Source organism: Podarcis tiliguerta (assembly GCF_965153285.1).
Source record: "Podarcis tiliguerta genome assembly, chromosome: W".
In the NCBI taxonomy this organism is placed as follows: domain Eukaryota; kingdom Metazoa; phylum Chordata; class Lepidosauria; order Squamata; family Lacertidae; genus Podarcis; species Podarcis tiliguerta.
Window position 1 is genome coordinate 9936401 of NC_139552.1, and position 23281 is coordinate 9959681.

At 42.5% G+C, this 23281-nt stretch overlaps 1 protein-coding gene across 5 annotated transcripts in view; it reads right to left on the minus strand.

Moving 5' to 3' along the window:
- Window positions 1-23281, minus strand: part of LOC310668826 (integrator complex subunit 6-like) — a 165921-nt gene that overhangs the window by 43674 nt on the left and 98966 nt on the right. The window lies entirely within an intron of this gene.

Here is a 23281-nt window from a genome sequence, read left to right on the forward strand (position 1 = left end):
TTGTGAAACTAGAGCCAGGATTCAAAGAACAGTCTGTTCAGTTCTGTGCATTAGCCCTTTTGAAACGGCCTCGGCCCTGTATACCTGAAGGAGTGTCTCCACCCCCATCGTTCAACCCAGATAATGAAGGCCAGCTCTGAGGGCCTTCTGGCGGTTCCCTCCCAGCGAGAAGTGAGGTTAATAAATAAAAGTGTATCATGATGGCCACAATAAGCCTTTGAATAACAGTTGTTGGGAATCACAAATGGTGATGGTGCAGCTGTTGTTTGTGGGCTTCTCATTGGAGGTCATTCTGCGGACCTTCCTCTCACGGATAGACTGCATAATGCATCTTCTGAACATCTTAAATGACAGGCTGCCAGGTGTAGTAAAGCCAAATGACATTGCTTCTATAGAGTATTTATATTGTGATGGGTATTCAGTACAAGCAATGATTACTTTTCACGACCAAAATCTGGCCAAACTAATCTACAGATTAAGACACCTATTCCTGAAGGAAATGATTATAACAAGACTTTTTGAAAATAGGTGACCAATGACTTTATTTTCTGATGCTAAGCCCAACAAACTAACAGTAAATGAGGAACAGGAAAAATTTAGGAAGGGAAACAGGTTTCAAAAGACCCTCCTTGATCATCACAAACAAGAGGTTTTAAAACCAATAAGGGGAACTGCATCCTTATATGATCTGCATCGCCCAGGGAGTGAGCAGAAGAAAACACGCTAGTAAGTCAATTCTGGTCATTGCCTTCCTTAGTACAATCTGAAATTTTAGAAAGACTAGAAACACTTAGAAATAGATTAGCTGGGGAGGTCAAATGTAATGTTGCTAGGGAGGAGGACCTAGCAGAGGACCAGACTTCCTTCAAAAAGGTTCTCACGGTGGAAGAATTTCCTACCCAGGGACACAACTTAGTAGTTTGTCGTTGTCACAATTTGCAGGTAACGGCAGAGATAAATCGGCCTGCAATTACGGAAGCAAAACGTACAGGGGAAGGTAGTAGATTACCCCTGAAAAGGGAAACCAACACCAAGGCGACCTCACTGAGCTTTTGGACTAAAATGAGATACTTAGATGAGGAGGAAACTAGGCTCCAGTCAGATGGAACATCCCCCGGAGGATGCCTTGCTAAACAAAGGCTCTATGATTATCAATGTGAGTACCCTACATCCACTGTCTGAATTCATTTAACACCTGGGTTGCTCCCCATGCAAAGATCAAATCTTAGAAGAGCCAAATCCAACCTTCGCTTTATAACATGGAATATTGCAGGCTGGTCAAAAAAGACATCCAACCTGTCTTTTGTTAAATTCATCCAAGGATACGACCTTGTATTCCTACAGGAGACTTGGAGCATAAGCAAAATAGATGTAAACGGTTTCTCCTCATTCTGCCTCCCAGGTTCACCAAGCATTAAAGGGGGGCGGACCAAAGGCGGTTTGAGTACCTTGGTATCAACAAGATTAAGGGTTACCCGTGTAAAACTGGAGCCTCTGAACCACCTGGCCATAGTCACGTTAATGAGATGCTTATAGCCTGCTACTGATTAACGTATATCTCCCACCTCAGAGAGGAAAACAGCGGATAAAAAATAACTGGTCCAGGCTGGAATTGTACATTGACAAATTGACGAATCAGTTCCCTGATTCAGTGATAATGGCAGGCGATTTAAATGCTAGAATTGGTAAGTCCGATGAGGCTTTATATGAACATTTTCATGAATTATCACCCACCCCAGAGGACGCCCACTCCATACCAATTAGACATTCAAAAGATAAGGGTTGCAATTATGCAGGCCTGTGCCTGCTGTGCTTGTCTAACAAGATGGACTTGGTCATACTGAATGGCTGTGCCAAAGGGGAGAAGGCTGGGGAATTCACGTTTATATCAAATGTAGGCGCTTCGACAATTGATTAAAGTGGTACCTCTCGATGCGAACGGGATCCATTCCAGAGCCCCATTCACATCCTGAAGCCAACACAACCCGCACCTGTGCGTGTGCAGGTTGCAATTTGCCACTTCCGTGCATGCCGTCATTAACCTGGAAACGCTCAACCTGATGAACATTTAACCCGAGGTATGACTGTATATTATAGTGTCACATGACCTTCTGAATAGAACCCTTGAATACAAAGCGGAAGAACAGGTAGATAGTGATCATTTACTGCTCTGCCTTCATCTTGATGTAAAAAAGGATCTATTCTGTAATGATAAACTTGAGCCCCCCAGGTCCACCAACATGAAGCTGAGATTTTCACGTATTAGATGGTCTGACGAGATGGATGAGGAAATCTCTAGGAGCTTGTTCTCAGAGAAATACCTCATTATGAGACATAACCTCTTAAATTCTGCATGCCCTGAAACAAGAATAGATTTATTTCAGGATTTGATTTTATTCCTTCAAGCCTGTTTGATTAAAAAAAAAGCAACTCAGCGGTCATTACATCCTTATAAATCTAAACCCTGGTTCGATCAGGAATGCTGCGCTATGAAGCTTACTTTGCTGGGTAAATATAGGAATTATAGGTCTGCCAGTCTACCTTCACTCCCTGCAGAGTGGTTTGAAGCCAAACAAAACTATAAAGCCTTAATTAAAAATTAAAAGCTTCAGGACCAAAGGGGAGAGTGGCAATGCTCAATAGAGGCTTCCCGAAGGAGATTCAGCTACCTTTTGGAAAATAGTTGCAAGCGGTTGGCAAGATACCGCCTCAGAAGTGGAGTACAGTGGGGGCCACTAGGTGGCGCGTTGGAAGATGGCCGACAATAACATCTCTCTGACCCATACAAGGTATTAAGGGGCTGCTATGGGAAGTAGGCAGCCTTCCTGGCCCCCCCAAGGGGATGGGGGGGACTCCCCTGCCAGCGGTGTTCACAATGCACCCCCTGATCCGAGAGACGGGGGTGCTGAACACTTGGCACAAGCCCTCGGTGGAGTCAGATCTTCCCGACGCCGATTCCAATCAGCGCGTGCTGGTTGCTTCAGCTTGGAATTATAATTGGAAATAACAGGATTGGAAGAAGGCTGAAGCACATATATCAAGTGAAGCTCGACGATAAGACTGCTGATTAATGCATCTCTGTGATCGGGAGTGACGGATGGATAAGTAAATCTTTTGATGAACTACCGCTATGAGAATGTAAGGTTGGAACGAAGGGGGGGGGGGTGGAGGAAAAAAACTTTCTTTTTCCTTTGCATGATATGACAATAATAACCTCCACCCCAGAAAGAAATAAGATCGTCGCGTTTTAATAATCATAAACAGAACTTTAAGACTGTGTGGGAGGAAATATAATACAATAAGAGAAGATCGAATGGTGAGAAGGAGGAAAATTTTTATGACGCAGTTTAAAAAAAATGGCGTCTCGCCAAGACAGGCTGGCCGGAGAAGAAGCAGGGGGAGGAGAATCAGGATCGCGTGAAAGAGAAGGAATGTTGGAATGCAAGTTTGACCTGACAGAGCCCCCTAATTTACTTGATTTATTGGGCCAGCCTGAGGAATAATAATGGACAGACCGAAGATTAACTTTGTTTATGGAAGTATTTAACAGAGGTTGTTCCTGAATAATATCAGTTTGGAAGAGCACAAAACCCACACAGAGACGCCAAATTTTCAATCTGTTTGTGAAAATTATCAGAGATCGCAAAGAAAGGGATAAATGATAACAACAAGAAGAGAAAGAAGGTAATAAAGGTCTATCCGAATCGAACTGGATGGAACTGTCGAACAAAAGCAGCAAACAAGTGATGTCTGGAGTCATCTGGAATTTTGGACTCGTGCGGAGCTTGATATATGGGTACCCCCCCCAAAAAAAAGTAAAATTTGGCTGCATAATCTGGAACTAATGTGATTTGAACTATGTGATGTGATTGGCCTGTTAATAAAAATTATTTCAAAAAAAAAGAAAAAAAAAAAAGAAGTGGAGTACAGTGGTGCCCCGCAAGATGAATGCCTCGCAAGACGGAAAACCCGCTAGACGAAAGGGTTTTCCGTTTTGGAGGTGCTTCGCAAAACAAATTTGCTATGGGCTTGCTTTGCAAGACGAAAATGCCTTGCGAGTTCCTGCGGGGGTTTTCCCCCTCCCCCCTTTTCCCCAAGCCGCTAAGCCGCTTAACAGCTGATCGCTAAGCCGCTTAACAGCCGATCGCTAAGCCGCTTAACAGCCGATCGCTAAGCCGCTTATCAGCTGATCGCTAAGCCCGCTAAGCCGCTAATAGCCTTTTAGCAGCTAATCCGCTAATCCCTTAAGCCTTTAATAGCCGCTAAACCGCTAATAGCGCTACTCCGTCAATGGGCTTGCTTCACAAGACGGAAAAAACCGCAAGACGAAGAGACTCGCGGAACGGATTCTTTTCGTCTTGCGAGGCACCACTGTATTCCATCCCGGTTGGGGTTTGGGAGTCATACTTCCAATTCTTACATATGACTAACCAACACTTACAGTCACAGTCGCTGCCTCTGAGCTATGCCAGTGCTGAGTGGCCCCTGGTGTCAACTGAAGAAGCTCGCAGGCTTATTCAATCTCTTAAATCTGGCAAAGCTCCTGGAGTGGACAGTATTTCCCCCGAGCTTCTCAAGGCCAATGCTGATTGGTGGGCCCCACTGCTTGCAGCCCTGTTTACCAGCATAGATCAATCGGCTACCATCCCGAAGGATTGGGGACTAGCAATCATTATTCCCATATTCAAGAAAGGGAGCAAATCCGACCCTGCTAATTATAGACCAAATTAGCCTACTAAGTATCATCAGTAAACTCTACGCTGCCCATTTACACAATAAACTTGTGGACTGGATGGAGCAAGAACATGTGCTTACAGAAGCACAAGCTGGTTTCAGAGCAAACCGGTCAAACCATAGCTCAAGGCCTAGTACTCCAGCACCTTGTGGAAAAATATACCTAAAAAAAGGAGGATCCCTTTATGCAACCTTTATAGATTTTAAATCTGCTTTTGATTTGGTATCATGAGACAGACTTTGGGAAAAACTAAGTGCCTCAAACATAGATAGACGATTACTGCTTCTAATCTGCAGTTTATACAAAAGCACCCGGGTCCGGGTTAGGTGTGATCGATAGGGCCATTTATCTAAGGAAATCCAATCCTATCATGGTGTCAAACAGTGTTCTAATTCCCATTTTATTCAATTTCTATATTAATTCATTAGCAGAAAAAATGGAGGAAGAAAATCCTCATCCCCCAAAATTGGCCGGTACGTCCATCCCGATACTCCTTTATGCAGACGACGCAGTCCTAATTTCCTTCTCCTGTGTGGGTCTAAGGAAACTTCTAAGATCCCTTACAGCTTACTGTAAAGCTGAACAACAACCAACCAACTATACCAAAACTAAAGTTATGGTGTTTTCCAAAAAAGATCGAGACACAAATGGATAATTGACAATCGACTCATTGAACAGGTATCATCTTTAAAATATCTGGGCATAACTTTCCAGAAAAGGGTTCATGGAACGGTCAGGTTAAAAACCCTATTGCCAATGCCCAAAGATCCTCTAAAGCTTTCGTAAGGTTTTTCTATGGAAAAGGTGGCAAATATATTCCGGCAGCCTCCCGGGTCTTTGCTGCAAAGGTACTATCACATCTGACTTATGGCTCCCAGATCTGCAGCTTTCAAAACCTTGACCCGTTAGAAACCTTTCAAACCAAGTTTTATTGTTCCCTTCTAGGGATCCCTTCTTGCGTGTCTAATATAGCTGTCCGCTTGGAGGTTGGCCAAAACCCTGTTAGCACTCGGATATGGATCCTGAAGATCCATTACTGGATAAAACTCATCTTCTTTCCTGTCGGGTTGGCACCCTTAACCCTCCTGGATCCCTATCAATCAAAATGGAAAACTACATTATACAAACAATTTGTCAATGAATCTGGGACATAAAATTTCAGTGTCATGTGAGTCAGATAAATAAGTACCCAGCAATTAAAGACAATGGGAGAGGTTTTACCCCAGCAATATATCTGTCAAAATTACAAATATGTAAATATAGACGGTCGTTCACCCTTGTTAGATTCAACGTGCGGCCATCTGCCTTATTGCAGGGCAGATATGTGGGTAAACCATATGCGGAGCCAGTTTGCCCCTTGGCCTGATAGAGGTGGAATCCATCTCTCATGTCTTGCTACTATGTCGTTTTTATGAGAATACACACTCGGTCTTTATCACCCCTGTTATACAGAAAATTCCAAGTGGGTCCAAACCTCAATGCTTAAAATCCCTGATAGAGGATAAGGATCCAGAGATCACACTAAGGTTGGCCAATTTTTGCACTGCTGCCATAAAACTCAGGTAACAAGCTGTGCTATTACAAAGACAAGGCCTCAGATACAAACTCTAGATAATATTTTAGATTAAGACCTAAACCACATTTCTAATGGCTGTCATATTCATATTGTTTATTGCTATATTTGATTGTTAATTCAAACTTAATTCTATTGTGTTTTATGTTCGCTTAGTATGGTATGTGAATATGGTCTGGGACCGTAATAAATTTCATTTCATTGGAGCATCTGGCTGGACACTGTGAGAATAGGATTTTTGACTCCCTGGGACTTTGGCTTGATCCAGCAGCTAAGCTCTTTTTATGTTCTTATACTGCATTATGTATGTTGTATGTTGAACCTGGGTTATACACCCTGGCTGTTTCTAACAACATCTTGAAAGGACTAGGGCTGGGCGATACCAGCTTTTCAACATCGTGGTGTATCGCCAGCCAAACATCACAGTTTGGCGATATACCACAATGTTGAAAAAACAAGCTGCGCTGGTCTCTGCCCACGAGCTGCTATGTGAATACCCCCAGTGCCTTGCAGGCTGGGACAACAAAGCTTGTTTGCGTGGCTCAGCTGGGGGGAGGAAAGGCTCCCCCCTCCAACTGAGCCAGCTCTGGTGCTCCCCATGCTCACAGGCAAGTGGCAGGAGCATCAGGGCTCCTTTAACTGCTCGCTGTGGGGAGCGCCAACCCCTCATTTGAGCTGTTTAAAGATGCAGAGCGAGGAACAAGTTGTATCGGCGCCTCAACAGTACAATTTGTTTCTCCCTCTGTGCCATGAAGGCAGAATGGGATGGCAGTTTCACTCAGCGGTATATCACTGGCTGTAGGAAGGAATTCTTGACTCCCTCCAGCAGACACTGCTAGCAGAGGGACTCAGGAGTGGTGGCAGTTTCACCAATAATATACTGCTGAGTGAAGCAGACATCATGGTCTGCTCCTCATACCAGTCCTGGACGTTATATCAATATTTCACCCAGGCCTAGAAAGGACTCTTAGGCTAGCTAGCACAATGCAAGCAGCACTGACACATTTTTTAAAGTCTGCCCCTGACTGGAATAGGAGAAGCTACTTCAAAGTGTTCCAATACTTTCATTCCATAATAAGAATATTTTTATTATTTATACCCTGTCCATCTGGCTGAGTTTCCATGTGTCACAAAAGTGTAGGGACACCACCCAGAGAAAGTTATGGATGCTTCAGTCCCACTGAGAGACCCAGTTATTTCAATGAACATACTCATGCTTATCCTTCCACTTGCACACCTTTGGTCTTTTAATTCATTTATTCTACTAGGTTTTCACTGGACAATAAAACCTTGTTTGAGTATTTCAAAGCATTTTACCTCAAGGGGAATGCTCTTAAAACTGCTATATTGCCTAGAAGTAGCAAGATACTCAAGCAACTTCCTTAAGCTATCCAAAATCAGCAAAAAGTAGGTACCCATATTGCTGCCAAGGGAAAGAACAAGTTCACTACTTTGACTTTGCTTACTTTAAGAAGAAGTCCCAACGAAAGAAGATTGGCTTATGAAGATAATAGAATATGCTCAGATGGCTAGACTAACTGAGAATTAAAGATCAGAATGAAGAAAAAATTCTTGAAGAATGGAAATATTTTTTGGAATATTTGAAAAAATATTATGGTTATGCTAAAACGTATGCAGGATTTGAAGTACAGCAAGAGATGAGAATTGCAGTTTAATAAATTACAATTAAAGTATATACAGTGGTACCCCGCAAGATGAATGCCTCAGAAGATGAAAAACTCGCTAGACGAAAGGGTTTTTCGTTTTCTGAGGTGCTTCGCAAGACGGATTTTTTTAAGGGCTTGCTTCGCTAGACGAAACAGCCCTGCCTCTCCTGTCATGGCGACGGTCACTGCACGCACGCACGCTCGCTTCCCCGCTCCTCTGGCTCCCTCCCACCTTCCTGCTGACGGCTCCTCCGGCTCCCTCCGACCTTCCGGCTGACCGCCAACCTTCCGGCTGCCTCGCGCCGCTGCCCACCGCCCTCGCACGCTCCTCTGAGAGAGCCGTTGCCGCCAGCAGCCAGCGCTGCAGCCGTAGTCGCGCTCCTGAGCCCCGCCGTCCTCCAGCAGTCGCGTCGCGCGGTGTCCATAAGGCGCGGGTGAGTCCAAGGACCGGCTGCGGCAGCTGCCCTGCTTCTCCCCACCCCTCCCCGCCGTGGTGCTTCGCAAGACGAAAAAACTCGCTCTACGAAAAAACTCGCGGAACGAATTAATTTCGTCTTGCGAGGCACCACTGTAATGGGTAAAATGTAAGTAATATAGCAGCATTATAAGGTAAGAAAAGAATACCATGGAAGGGTGGATGGGAAAGTGTTGCAAGAATTTAGACAAAGCTTGGGGTGGGGAAGGGGTTGTGCCCACCCCAGCGCCTAAATATACCCACTCACTGGACGTTCTGCAAAGCACCACACTAAAGGTAAAGGTAAAGGTAAAGGTACCCCTGCCGGTACGGGCCAGTCTTGACAGACTCTAGGGTTGTGCGCTCATCTCACTCTAGAGGCCAGGAGCCAGCGCTGTCCGCAGACACTTCCGGGTCACGTGGCCAGCGTGATGAAGCTGCTCTGGTGAACCGGCACCAGAGCAGCACACGGAAACGCCGTTTACCTTCCCGCTATAAAGCGGTACCTATTGACTTCCGGGTTTGAGCGCCAGCGGTCATGGCTGCCTTTCTCTGACTCTCAGAGGAAGAGCTCCTAGAAGGACGGGGTTTTACCACTTCGACGACACGGGAACCCCCTGAAACCGTATGCGGAGGAAGCCTACGGCCGTGGGACTCAGCGGGCACCAAAAGCGCAGCTCCAGAACGTCTCCGGGACGAGAAAATAGCCCCGGAGATCGGAGGGGGGGCCAGCACGGTGCTGCGAGGCTATCGCTACCTTCTCAGAGCGACGTCGCATTGCCGGGACCGGAGAGCGCTCAACCTCTTCTTGATACAATTCGGATTACAAAACAGAATAATCGTGAGTAAACTGCAGTAAATTTGAAGGACCTAAATTTGGAAAATTGGAATTGGAAGAAAATCGGGACTTTAAATTTCGCTATGAAAGATTTGATCTGAAGCGGAAAGGTTTAAACAGGAAGTCAGCCTTCCGCTCTGTAAATAGCAAAAAGTAAAAACTGCGTTACTAATATTTTAAAATAAGAGACTGTAAAAACTACTCTGAAGTCTTAGAAAGGATCAGAATCCCCCCCCCAAGGGTAAAGAGGGGGGGGGAATTTGGAAAAAATCCTAACCTCCGGGTGGCAAGAGGCTGCAGTAAGAGAAGCACCGCTCAGACTCCTAGGTCCTGAGCTGTCAAAATTGAAAGTACAAGCCTCAGAAAGGGGATCGTGGACGGCGCTTGTAAGGAGAAACATTTATGACAGAGCTGAAATTGCTACAAAAAGAATTGTAGCTTTAAATTATATATACAATATTGCCTTGAAAGTAAGCTAAAGGACATTTTATTTCCTCCAACTCTGGGATCCTGGGGTCCCCCTGGTGGGCATAGATATTGCTACAAAGTTTTCTGGTAACTTTCCACTGTAACTTTTTATTGTAACTTCTTAACTGACTGATAACGTAACAAGTGCAGCTGCAACCTGACCGTGGGAAAGCTTATCTTATGGCAGAGAAAGAAGGAATTTATCAGGAAAAAACTACAAGGTCAGGCAAATCCTTTCTGCCAGGAAGAAGAGGATCTTTAGACCCTACAGGAGGTGCCACCTCACAACAGAAAGGGAAAGGAATGTCTAGCACAGATGAACTGATTAGTGCAGGCTTTGCAAAGCTGCAAGGAGCTATTGACAAACTCACAGAGGAAGTGGCAGAAACGAAAAGAGAGGTGGCAGAAACAAAAAAACAAGTGGCAGAAACGAACAAGGGGATCGCAGAAGCATCTTCTAAAATAGATCAAAATACGATCAGCATAAGGCAAAATACAGACTCAATTAAAAAATTATTGGACGATTCTGCTAAAACAAGAAAGATTGCCGAGGAAGCCAGACAGGCTGTAGCTGCCACAGAGGAGAAATTACCACCTATGAACAGACAGCTTGAGGACTACAGAGCAAGGTTCTCCTTAACTGACCTGAAGGACAGGCAGGCAAATCTGAGGATCAGAGGCCTGCCAGAAATTGAGAAAGAGAGCCCATGGGACTACCTGACACAAGAATTTGAGAAATTTTGGGAACTGGACTCGGAAAAAGAAGAATTCAAAATACTAAGTGCCTTTCGACTGGGAAAAACAAATAAAAGGATCAAAATCAGAGACTGCTTGATTGCATTAAGATCCAAAGAAGAAAGGGATAAGATCCTGGGACTACACTTTCAAAAACCCCTGGAAATCTCTCAGCCGAGAGCTGAAATTTTCAAGGACATTCCCAAACATCTTCTTGATCTTAGAGCCAGATATAAAGATCTGGTCGCCCTGTCGAGGAGGAACAGCATCATCTTCAGGTGGGAGTTTCCAGAAGGACTTTCTTTTAATTTCAAAGGACGGAAGATAAAAATAAAATCAGTGGAAGACAGAAACAGCTTTTTGGAGGCCTACGGGGAAGACCTACAGAAAGGTACGGTAGACTTGCTAGAGGAAAGAAGAAAAAAGACAGCAGAGGCAATACTGAATTTGAACCTAGAGGAGAAGATACCACCGGGCTCGGAAGAGGACAAGCTATCGGAAGCAGCTGGAGGAACAGAATAGTAACAATACAACATGTCTCCGCAACTTTTGAGCTGGAATTGTAACGGTTTGAACTCGGGTCAAAGGAGGAAATCTATTTTTCATATATTAAAAAGAGAGCAACTGGACCTGATCTGCTTGCAAGAAACACACGTGACTAGGCTTCACAGAAAAATCCTAATTAACAAAAAGTTGGGACAAGAATTTATTTCATCGGACAAAGTAAAAAAAAGAGGAGTTGTAATTTATGCTAAAGAAGGCCTGTCACCAAAATTTGTCTTTAAAGATGAGCAAGGAAGATATTTGGCCATTGAAATTCAATACCATGGACAAAAATATTTGATGGTGGGCGTGTATGCGCCTAATGAAGGAAAATCAGAATTTTTCAAAAGATTGCATGAGACATTGTTGGACTATATGGAGTACAATGTGATTTTAATGGGAGATATGAATGGAGTAGTTTCAACGAATATGGATAAGGCACAAAGACAGGTAGTCACCAATGATGGGAGACTACCGAAAACCGTTTTTGAATTGACTGATAACTTAGACCTGATTGACATCTGGAGAACGAAGCATCCCTTAGAAAGAGAGGGAACCTTCTTCTCTGAAGCCAAAAAGTCTTGGACTAGAATTGACCAAATATGGACCACTAGAGAACTGGCACCAAAGATAAAAAAAGTGGAAATCTGCCCAAAGACTTGCTCCGACCATAACGCTGTAAAGATGGTAATGAACTTACAACCAATTGGTTCCTTCAGATGGAGGATGAATGACTCTCTTTTTAGAGATGAGGAATTTGTCAAGAAAGCCCAGAAAACCCTGAAAGATTACTTCGAGATAAATTTGAATACTACGGTTGAGAAAAGAACCATCTGGGACGCAAGTAAAGCGGTTATGAGAGGATTTTTGATTCAACAGAATGCACTCAAGAAAAGGTCACAACAGGAAAAAAGAGAAAAAGTTCTGAAAAAGATCAAGGAAGGCGAAAAGAGACTGAGATCAAATCCAAAGTCACAAGAAATATTAAGAGAGATGAAGTTGTATCAAGTACAGTATATGCAAATGATAAACCAAGAGATTGAATGGAAAATTAGACAAATGAGACAAAGAACATTTGAATCGGCAAACAAGTGTGGAAAGTTATTGGCATGGCAAATAAAGAAGAGGCAAAAAATGAACACCATCACAAATTTGGAAGTGGAAGGAAAAACGTTACAATATCCTACTGAGATCAGGAGTGCTTTCCAAAAATACTTTAAACAGCTCTATTCTCAACAACCACAGAAGGATACAGAGATAGAAGAATTTCTGAAAGTGAATGGGCTACCAAAAATATCTCAAGAAAATAAACTTAAACTGAATAGCAGGATAACAGAACAAGAGGTTGAGAGTGCCATTCAAAATATGCAACTAGGCAAATCTCCAGGACCTGATGGGCTGACTGCAAGATACTACAAATCATTGAAAGACTGGTTAATTCAACCCTTAAAGGAGATATGTAATGAAATACTTCAGGGGAAAAAGGCTCCAGAAACGTGGAAAGAAGCTTTTGTGACTCTTATACCAAAGACAGACTCTGAAAAACATCAACTCAGGAACTACCGGCCTATATCATTGCTTAATGTGGATTATAAAATATTCGCAGACATCTTGGCTAGAAGATTGAAGAAAGTTTTAATAGAGGAGATTCATAAAGACCAAGCAGGCTTTCTCCCAGGAAGGCACCTATCAGAGAATGTAAGAAATATAATTGACATTTTGGAACTTTTACAGGAAAATATAAATACAAAAGCGGCACTGATATTCGTGGACGCGGAGAAAGCCTTCGACATTATCTCTTGGAGCTTTATGAAGAAGAATCTCCATGGCATGGGGGTAGGCCAAGAGTTTGAAAATGGTATAGGAGCAATCTATTCTGAACAAAAAGCTAAATTAATTGTTAATAATGTCTTGACAGAGGAGTTCAGAATAGAAAAAGGAACACGACAAGGTTGCCCTATTTCCCCTTTGCTTTTTATATCGGTCTTGGAGGTGCTGCTGAATATGATCAGAAAGGACCAACTGGTCAAAGGGATACAGGTCGGAGCCAAACAATATAAATTAAGAGCTTTTGCAGTTTTGACGTTACAGGAGCCAGAATGTAGTGGAAAAACGGTTTTAGAACTGATTCAAGAATTTGGCCAATTGGCAGGTTTTAAATTAAATAAAACAAAAACCAAGGTATTGACCAAAAATCTAACAGAAATTGAAAATGAAAGGTTTCAGAATGAAACAGGTTTGACAGTGGTGAAAAAAGTAAAATATTTGGGAATTACTATGACTGCCAAAAACGGGAATTTATTTAAAGACAACTATGAGAAATGTTGGACGGAGATAAAAAAGGATCTAGATATATGGTCTAACTTGAAACTCTCACTTTTAGGACGTATTGCTGTGATTAAGATGAATGTACTGCCAAGAATGTTATTTTTATTCCAGACATTGCAGATTATAGATAAAACTGACTGTTTCAAGAAGTGGCAAAAAAACATATCCAGATTTGTCTGGCAGGGCAAAAAGCCAAGAATAAAATTTAAAATACTAACAGATGCAAAAGAAAGAGGGGGCTTTGCCCTGCCGGACTTAAAACTTTATTATGAAGCAGCAGCTTTCTGCTGGTTGAAAGAATGGCTACTTCTCGAAAATACAGATATACTGGATTTAGAAGGTTTTAATAATGCATTTGGCTGGCATGCATATTTATGGTACGACAAGGTTAAAGTGCATAGAATGTTTAAAATTCACATTGTCAGAAAAGCATTGTTTAATGTATGGACTAGATATAAAGATCTTTTGGAAAATAAAACTCCAAGGTGGTTGTCTCCAATGGAAGCCAAAGCTTTAAAGAGACTCAATATGGAGGCCAACTGGCCAAAGTATTGGGAGATCTTAGAACAAGACGGAGATAAATTGAAACTACAGAGTTTTGACAAATTAAAAAGCAAAGTCCGAGATTGGCTTCATTATTACCAAATAATGGAGGCATTCAAAATGGATAGAAAAATCGGCTTCCAGGTGGAAAAATCAAAACTGGAAACAGAATTGTTAGAACCCAAAACAAAAATATTGTCTAGAATGTATAATTTGCTGCTGAAATGGAATACACAGGATGAGGAAGTGAAATCAGTTATGATCAAATGGGCACAAGATGTTGGTCATAACATAATGTTTGCTGACTGGGAAAGGTTGTGGACCACTGGAACAAAGTTTACGGCATGTAATGCCTTAAGAGAGAATATAATGAAAATGATTTACAGATGGTACATGACACCAGTCAAGCTAGCAAAAATGTATCATATGCCTGACAATAAATGTTGGAAATGTAAAGAATCTGAAGGTACTTTCTTTCACCTTTGGTGGACATGCCCAAGGATTAAGGCCTTCTGGGAGATGATTTATAATGAATTGAAAAAAGTGTTTAAATACACATTTAGAAAGAACCCAGAAGCCTTTCTCCTAGGTATGGTAAACCAACAGGTTCAGGTGAAGGACAGGACATTTTTTATGTACGCTACAACAGCAGCAAGAATACTCATCGCACAGTATTGGAAGACGCAAGATTTACCCACGCTGGAAGAATGGCAGATGAAGGTTATAGATTATATGGAATTAGCAGAAATGACTGGCAGAATCAGAGACCAGGGAGAGGAGACGGTGAAGGAAGATTGGAGGAAGTTTAAAGACTATTTACAGAAGCATTATAAGATAAAGAATGTTTGAGGACATCAGATTGAATTTAAAAGAATATTAGCATAAAAATTCAATGATTAAGAAAGATTAATGTTTTAAGACATATGGAAATGCAATTATGTTAAGATAGTAAGATTAAGTTGAACCAAAGATATGCCAGAGGGAAAGAATTTACTGTCAGAATATAAGATCTAGAATACAGAGTGGAAAGGTCTGGGGAAGTCGCAGACCCAAGCTAATGTTAAAAAATGCAAAGACACAATAATTGTTTTTAACTTTTTTCTTTTTTCTTTTTGTACACTGTACTTTATATTGTTTGTATGTATTGTTTTTATTTTTTGTTTTGTATTTGTTTGTTTGTATTCTTTGTTTATTGGTTGTGAAAAATAAAAATATTATATATATATATATATATATATATATGCAGGTTTTGGTGTTCTCTTGTTCTCTACGAAAGCAAATATATATATATATATATATATATATTTGCTTTCGTAGATTTTCACGGGTACAGGAATGCAGGTTTTGGTGTCCTCGGGTGTCTTCCCGTGTAAAAGTTGGGGTGTCTAGGCGACGTTTCGACGAGGTCTCACTCGTCATCTTCAGGCTGGTGCTTTCGGCTTCTTGTTACTGGAACAGAGCAGGATCTCAGTGTTTGAGTTCCTATAAATACTGTTGAGGAGGTGTGGTGTATAGCCTCCAATGTTCTGGGCAGAGAGGAGGTTCCCAGGCTAGTGTGCCTTTTCTTCTTTTGTTCCTTAATTACTTGAGGGATATCTTGAGTGATTTCTTGAGTGATTTCCTGAATCCCACTTAGGTGGGTCATTAGGTGTGGATTAGTTGCTAAAGCCTTCGTGTCTTGAACTCTTGAACTTTGTGAAGAGTTTTTCTGAGAAGATGGCTGTACTGCACTTGGTTGTGCTCTGTTGTGATGAACACATCGGACTACCAAGCAAAACTATCAAATCTACTCCAAGACCCTACCTACCAACCTATAAAAACAGATCCCACCACCTATCTGGAAAAAACCACCAAATCCAAAATAAAAGCCTCTCCTATCAGTGAAGAAATCCAGCTAAGAATCATCCCCAGAGAAAAATCATCCAGATGCCCCAAACTCTACGGCCTCCCCAAGATACACAAAGAAGGAACACCACTCAGACCAATAGTCAGCTCCATAGGCTCACCTCTACAAAATCTCGCTAAATTTCTCGCCAAGCAACTTCAGCCCTATGCAGAATCCATCTCTTCACACGTTCCAAACTCCTTCCAGTTCATAGAAACAATAAAGAAGCAAAACCTACAACCCAATGACCTACTTGTGAGCTTCGATGTTGTATCTCTCTTCACACAAGTGCCCATTAATGAAGCCTTGACAGCCATTCAAAACAAATACAATCCCCCCGAATACATCTTGGACCTGACCAACCACTGCCTAACCAACACGTACTTCATCCACAATGGACAAAGATACAAACAGATAGAAGGAGCACCTATGGGATCACCCCTCTCACCGGTCATCGCTAACCTGTACATGGAACACTTTGAAACCAATGCTTTAGACAAGTCAGAACACAAACCCAAACTTTGGCTCAGATATGTTGACGACACCTTTGTAATTTGGCCACACGGTAAGGAAAAACTGGATAGCTTCCTCACACATCTCAACAGCCTACACCCCAAAATACAATTCACTATGGAAATAGAAGCCAACAACCAACTTCCCTTCCTTGACGTCCTAATCTACAAAAAACCTGATGGCTCCCTAGGACACACTATCTACCGGAAAAAAACACACACCAACCGCTACTTACATGCACAATCACACCACCACCCTGCACAAATAAACTCCGTAGCCAAGACTCTCATCTCCAGAACCAAACGCCTGGCTGACGAAGACCACTTGACAACTGAGTTACAGAATCTCTCAAATGTGTTAATTGCCAATGGATACCAGCAAAACAGGGTTACGAAGCTAATCCAAAAAGAAACACCCCCCAAAAACCAAGACACAGAAGAAAACAATGGCATAGCCCTCCTTCCTTATATCAAGGGCACTACAGATAAAATTAGCAAAATCCTCCATAAACACAATATCAAAACAGCCTTTTGCACCAACCAAAAAATAGCCAATATCCTCAGAAACCCCAAGGATAAAATTCAGTTGGAAAACCAAGGGGTCTATGAAATACCCTGCAAAGTCTGCCCAGCCACGTACATTGGACAAACAAACAGACGAATGAATGCACGTATCGCAGAACACAAGAATGCCGTCAAAAAAGAAGAAAAAACTTCCTCTCTTTTCCAACACATGAAAGAAACAGGACACGAAATTAATTTTGCAGATTCCAAATTGCTCTTTAACATGGAACATCACCACAAGAGAATAATCATGGAAGCCATCGAGATAGAGAAACACCCTCACAACATGAACAAGCGTGACGACACATCCCGCTTGCCAGACATCTGGAAATTAGCCCTCCCCACAAAATCTGACACCAGATCCAGAGGCACACAGAACGCCATCACCAATCAACCACACCAGACCCAAACCCAGACCCTCTCCACAGATAAACTACAGACACCATCCAGTAGCCAAACCAGGGTGGCACCTCCGGATGCTGCACTCCCCTGCAATCCCTACACAGATCTGGCTGGCACAGGCCACAAAACCACAGCTCGCCCCTATACACGAAGCCAAGCCAGAGCACAACCAAGTGCAGTACAGCCATCTTCTCAGAAAAACTCTTCACAAAGTTCAAGAGTTCAAGACACGAAGGCTTTAGCAACTAATCCACACCTAATGACCCACCTAAGTGGGATTCAGGAAATCACTCAAGAAATCACTCAAGATATCCCTCAAGTAATTAAGGAACAAAAGAAGAAAAGGCACACTAGCCTGGGAACCTCCTCTCTGCCCAGAACATTGGAGGCTATACACCACACCTCCTCAACAGTATTTATAGGAACTCAAACACTGAGATCCTGCTCTGTTCCAGTAACAAGAAGCCGAAAGCACCAGCCTGAAGATGACGAGTGAGACCTCGTCGAAACGTCGCCTAGACACCCCAACTTTTACACGGGAAGACACCCGAGGACACCAAAACCTGCATATATATATATATATATATAAAATAAAGCGGTACCTATTTATCTACTTGCATTTATGGGTGCTTTCGAACTGCTAGGTGGGCAGGAGCTGGGACCGGACGACGGGAGCTCACCCCGCCGTGGGGATTCGAACCGCCGACCATGCGATCGGCAAGTCCTAGGTGCTGAGGTTTTACCCACAGTGCCACCCGCGTCCCAAAAGCACCACACTATATTCTTGTTATTTCACACATATATACTTTATTTGATATAAAAAAAGGCCCCCGTAAATAAGGGCTGTCTGGAAACTGCTTTTCGGAAGGGGGAGATTATCGGGCCCATCTGGAAGCTGGGTAGACAAGGTATCAAAAAAGCACCGCATTCAAATGACCAGTCAAAAGTCAACCTATCAGCATTAGCTAACAACACCCTCTGAAGCAGAACACACTGGTACTGCAGGCTGTCTTTCAGCATCTCTTTATTGGAACAATATTTCAAGTCCATGGAATTGAAACCACATTTTGTTACATTGTATCAACTTCTAATTGTTTCCTTCCTGGGTTCAAGGGTAGGACTCCTTAAAGCGCTCGCTTCTCTGAACTGCAGAACCTACAAATATTTGTATAAAATCAACCTTATATCGGATCAACACCGTTCAAACTTCATTTTACTCAGGGAACCAAGGACTACCAAAGGGGGGACAGCCATAATCCTTGAAGCATACGCAGGAACCTCTTGCTCAAGAAATAATCCCTGGCATCCTGGCAGATGGGTTCTTGACGAGTAGTCCTCAACAGATAATAGTGGACTATTCAAGACTAGATAGCTTCTTTCTTCTTTGGCGATCACTCGTAGCCAAGTAAGACTGTCTTCCATATACAGTTTTAACAATGAGTCCCTAAGTGACTGTGGAGGCCAATTCTGGACCTATAAGTCCTTCCACAGTGGGGACATTGGTTTCCGGGCGGGAGTTGATCACAGTGTGGATTTGCCAAGCGTGCCTTCCTCTTAGCACGTTTCTCCCTTGCGTCCTGAGTTCGAGTGTCTTCAAAGCCCATGACACCTTTGGTAAAGGCTGTTCTCCAACTGGAGCGCTCGCAGGCCAGTGTTTCCCAGTTGTCGGTGTTTATACTACATTTTTTTTAGATTTGCCTTGAGACAGTCTTTAAACCTCTTTTGTTGACCATTACGCTTTCCATTTTTAAGTTCAGAATAGAGTAGTTGCTTTGGAAGACGATCATCAGGCATCCGCACAACATGACCAGTCCAACGAAGTCGATGTTAAAGAATCATTGCTTCAACACTGGTGATCTTTGCTTCTTCCAGTACACTGATATTAGTTTGCCTGTCTTCCCAAGAGATGTGTAAGATTTTTCGGAGACACCGTTGATGGAATCTTTTGAGAAGTTGGAGATGGCGTTTGTAAGTGGTCCATGTTTCACAAGCATACAGTAAGGCTGGTAGTACAATAGCTTTGTAAACAAGCATTTTGGTTTCCCTGAGAATGTCCCGGTCCTCAAATACTCTGTGCTTCAGTCGGGAGAAAGCCACACTCACAGAGCTCAGGCTATGCTGGATTTCAACACTTTCCAGGGTCACACCATTAAGTTGGATTTCTGACGCTACTGAGGGTTTGTGACACCATTAAGTTGGATTTGTGACTTCAATCGGGAGAAAGCCGCACTCGGAGATGCAGGATTTTGGCATCAATGATGACCCTTGTGGAAATATAACTGCCTAGGTAGGAGAAGTGATCAACATTTTCCAACGTTACACCATTGAGTTGGATTTGTGGCGCTGCAGAGGGGTTATACTTGTTGGTGCAGCACTTTGGTTTTTTGGATGTTGAGTGACAGGCCAAGCTTTTCGTAAGCTTCTGCAAAGATATTTTTGATGGTTTGGAGATCATCCTCTGAGCGTGCACACAGTACGTTGTCATCAGCATACTGAAGCTCTATGACGGAAGTTATGTTAACCTTACTCTTTGCTTTCAGCCTGCTCAGATTGAAGAGCTTTCCATCTGTTTGATATATGATTTCTACTCCAGTGGGGAGTTCCCTTTAACACAACCCTGTTTAACACCTGATTCCACTGTGAATGGTTCACTTTGAGCAGTGGCGTAGCGTGGGTTGTCAGCACCCGGGGCAAGGCAAGTAATTTGCGCCCCCTAACCCGTGGATTTGCACCCCCTAACCTGTGGATTTGCGCCCCCTAACCCTAACCCCCAGATGTTGCGCCCGGTGCGGCCGGCCCCCCTGCACCCCCCACGCTACGCCACTAACTTTGAGAGCCATTGTTATCTGCGATTGTTGCTGTCATATTATCATGGAGGAGCTGAATTATGTTTAATAATTTATCTGGGCAGTCAATTTTCAGAAGGACAGTCCACAGGGCATTACGATTTACAGTGTTGAAAGTCTTAGTCAGGTCGATAAACACCATATACAGGGTTTGGTTTTGCTCTCTGCATTTTTCCTGAACCTGTTGAGCGGTGAAAATCATGTCCACTGTCCCCCTAGAAGGCCGAAAACCATTTTGGGATTCAGGAAGGTTCATCTCGGATATTGTTAAGAGACCGTTTGCTAAGATCCTTGCAAGAATTTTGCCGGCCGCAGCTAATAGAGAGATGCCTCAATAGTTTCCACAATCAGTTCTGTCACCTTTTTTAAAGAGATTGATAATTTTCGCATCCCTAAAGTCTGCAGATCGCTTCTCTTTCCCAGGTTTTTTCGATGAGCTTGTGAAGTTGTTGTGTAAGTTCAATTCCACCCACTTTGAAGATTTCAGCAGGTATCCCATCAGGTCCACTGGCTTTGTTGTTTTTCACTCATCTCTAACTTGGTTTTGCGGAATTTGTGAGAGGACCTCAGCAGCTACGGGAGAGTTGCGGTTAAGGAGATGTCGGTAGTGTTCTTTCCAGCACAGTGCAATAGCTTCTTTATCTTTTAGAAGTGTGATACCGTCTGCTGAGCATAGGGGGCATATGCCATGATTTATTGGCCCATAGATGGTCTTTGTGGCTTTAAAGAAACTCTGTGCATCATGAGTGCCAGCTATAGCACTCCCAGTCAAGACAAAGGAGTGTGATTGCTTGGCCAGGAGCACCAGCAACCTGTAAATATCCCTATTGTATCACTTGATGAGTGTATGTGATGGGCGAGGGAGGTTGGGGGCAAACTTGACAAACTGGTTTCCACCAGATAACTCCTCCCTTTCTGTGATGTATGTATGATGTATCCGTGTGATGTTTCACCAAGGGTGTTTATGGGAAAATGGGAAACTTATAAAAGTTAGAACATACTTTTGTTCGGGGCTTCTTCCTGCTTCTCCCATGAACTCCTGTTGCAACAGTCTTTTTGCAATAAAGATCAAGCCTACTGGCTGCTGTTTTGCTCCTATATTCTTGGCTAGTTTCTTTGTTTAGTAATCCAAGGGGAGCCCAGGAATTTCCTTTAACAAAAGTCAATGGAAATGAGAGATTTGTTCTGATGGCTGCTTAAAATAATTTGTAAAATTTGAAAAGTTAATTTTAAAAATGTTATTAAAAAGATAGAGCTTATATTACTCCACAAGTAGTGGAAATGGCACTGTGGGTAGAGGGGAAGGAACACCACGGAAAATTATGTTTGAGCAGAGTCCAATTTAATTCTTCAGTCCTTATCTACAGGACTGTTCAGACTCCACTGTAGAAAGCTTTAGCTAGCATTTCACATTTGAATTATTCCATTTAATGTCGTGACCTGCAACTCAAGCAAAATCAGAACAGAAGCATTGGCAGCTTTGCTTACATATCATGGGGAGGGGGATAATTTGACCAAGGGGAAAGAATAATTTTTCCTTGAAGTTACAAATGTAGATAGTCCTTTATAAAACTGGTTTCAGACCACTCTCAGCCACCAACCACAAAGATTGATGGTTGCCACTAGCGATGTGAGGTGAGAATATTGTCCGGAGAATATTCTCTGCTAGAAAATACTCCAGAGAATATTCTCCACAAACTGTAAATTCTAATGTAAGAACCAGTTTTACAACCCACATTTAAAAAATCTAGTAAATAAGCCAAGCTGTGATTTTGCCAGGGTAAGTAACGAATAATGATTTTTTCAGGGAACTGCCATCGGAGCTGGAGGCGGAGAGAAGGCTCCAGAGGGATGCCGGAGAGGGTCCCAGTAGGGAGAGAGGCAGCCCATCTGCTGGGGAAGGAAATCAGCGTAAAACCAGTGGAGAAGGGGGGCAGATGGGGGAATCGGAGAGGTGGCTCCAGGACTCCTCGCCGGAGACCAGTGGAGAGAGTACGGGTACTCCGCTGCCCACACCCTCCCTGCGCAGAAGACTTCCGCGCAGGGAGAGTAGGAGGAGACTGGGCGTCAAACAGCTTTTATGCTGGAAGAGGTTCAAGAAACGCCCACTGACGGATTCTGCCAGCGACTGAGGCAGCCACGAAACTTGAGGCTGTCCAGACAGAGAGGGTTCAACCAGGTAACCTAGCCAGGAGTGGCGGTAACTTATGCACGAGCAACCCCTAGAACCATTACAGATTTTTTTTATCCAGTTACACTACTGGGCATTATGTCATTCACTATTGGCAGTTCTGAAATGCGAGCTGCAGAAAGCATTTTTTTTTTTTTTAGTTTTAAAAATGCTATACATTTAATTTGATGAACATTTGAATTCATATGTATTTCAACTATATGTAATAGCCTTTTCCTATTTTGGTGTGACCTTATTCTTAGCAATTCTATACCCTTGGCCATACAGTGTGATTTTTTTTTACAGAAAGTAGCTTTAATGCTTTATACACTGAAAGTACCTAGGCCTATGCAATTATGTGTAACAGCATGTGAGGTGGTCTTGATGTATACAGTTGACGTTCCTATATTTTTATTTAGTGTCAGTAACTGGTTTTTGCAGTGCTATTCAATGGTACAAGGTGCCATTTACCAGAGACTGACATACTGAAATATATTATCATATAAAGTTAATATATTTAATGTTAATGGCTTCTTTTTTATATAAGTATGCATAAAGTCACCAGAACAGTTATTAAGTTTTAGAAGTGCAAGATAGCCTATTACTGAATTTACTTGTATCAAACCTTAACATGCCAATTTTCAATTTCATGTTTGGTGCAAAAAATCAAAGAATGTGAATTCACTGCATTGCCACATTAAATAAAAGTATCTGTACAGCTTTTGGTTGTCATCTGAACAAGTTTACCTATGAGTAAACATGTATATTAACTAATTATATCATTTTCAATGCATTAAAATTATATCATTTTCAGTGCATTAAAATGAATATTCTCCTATTTTAAATGAAAATTCTCTAATATTCTCATTAATCGAGAATATTCCTGAGAATATTCTCGAGAATTTAACATCACTAGTTGCCACTATCCCAAATCATTAGCAAAAATGACTGCAACGCTCATTGGCAGCAAACAACTAAACTCTGACAAACAATGGAGCAGGTAAGCTAAATAGTTGCC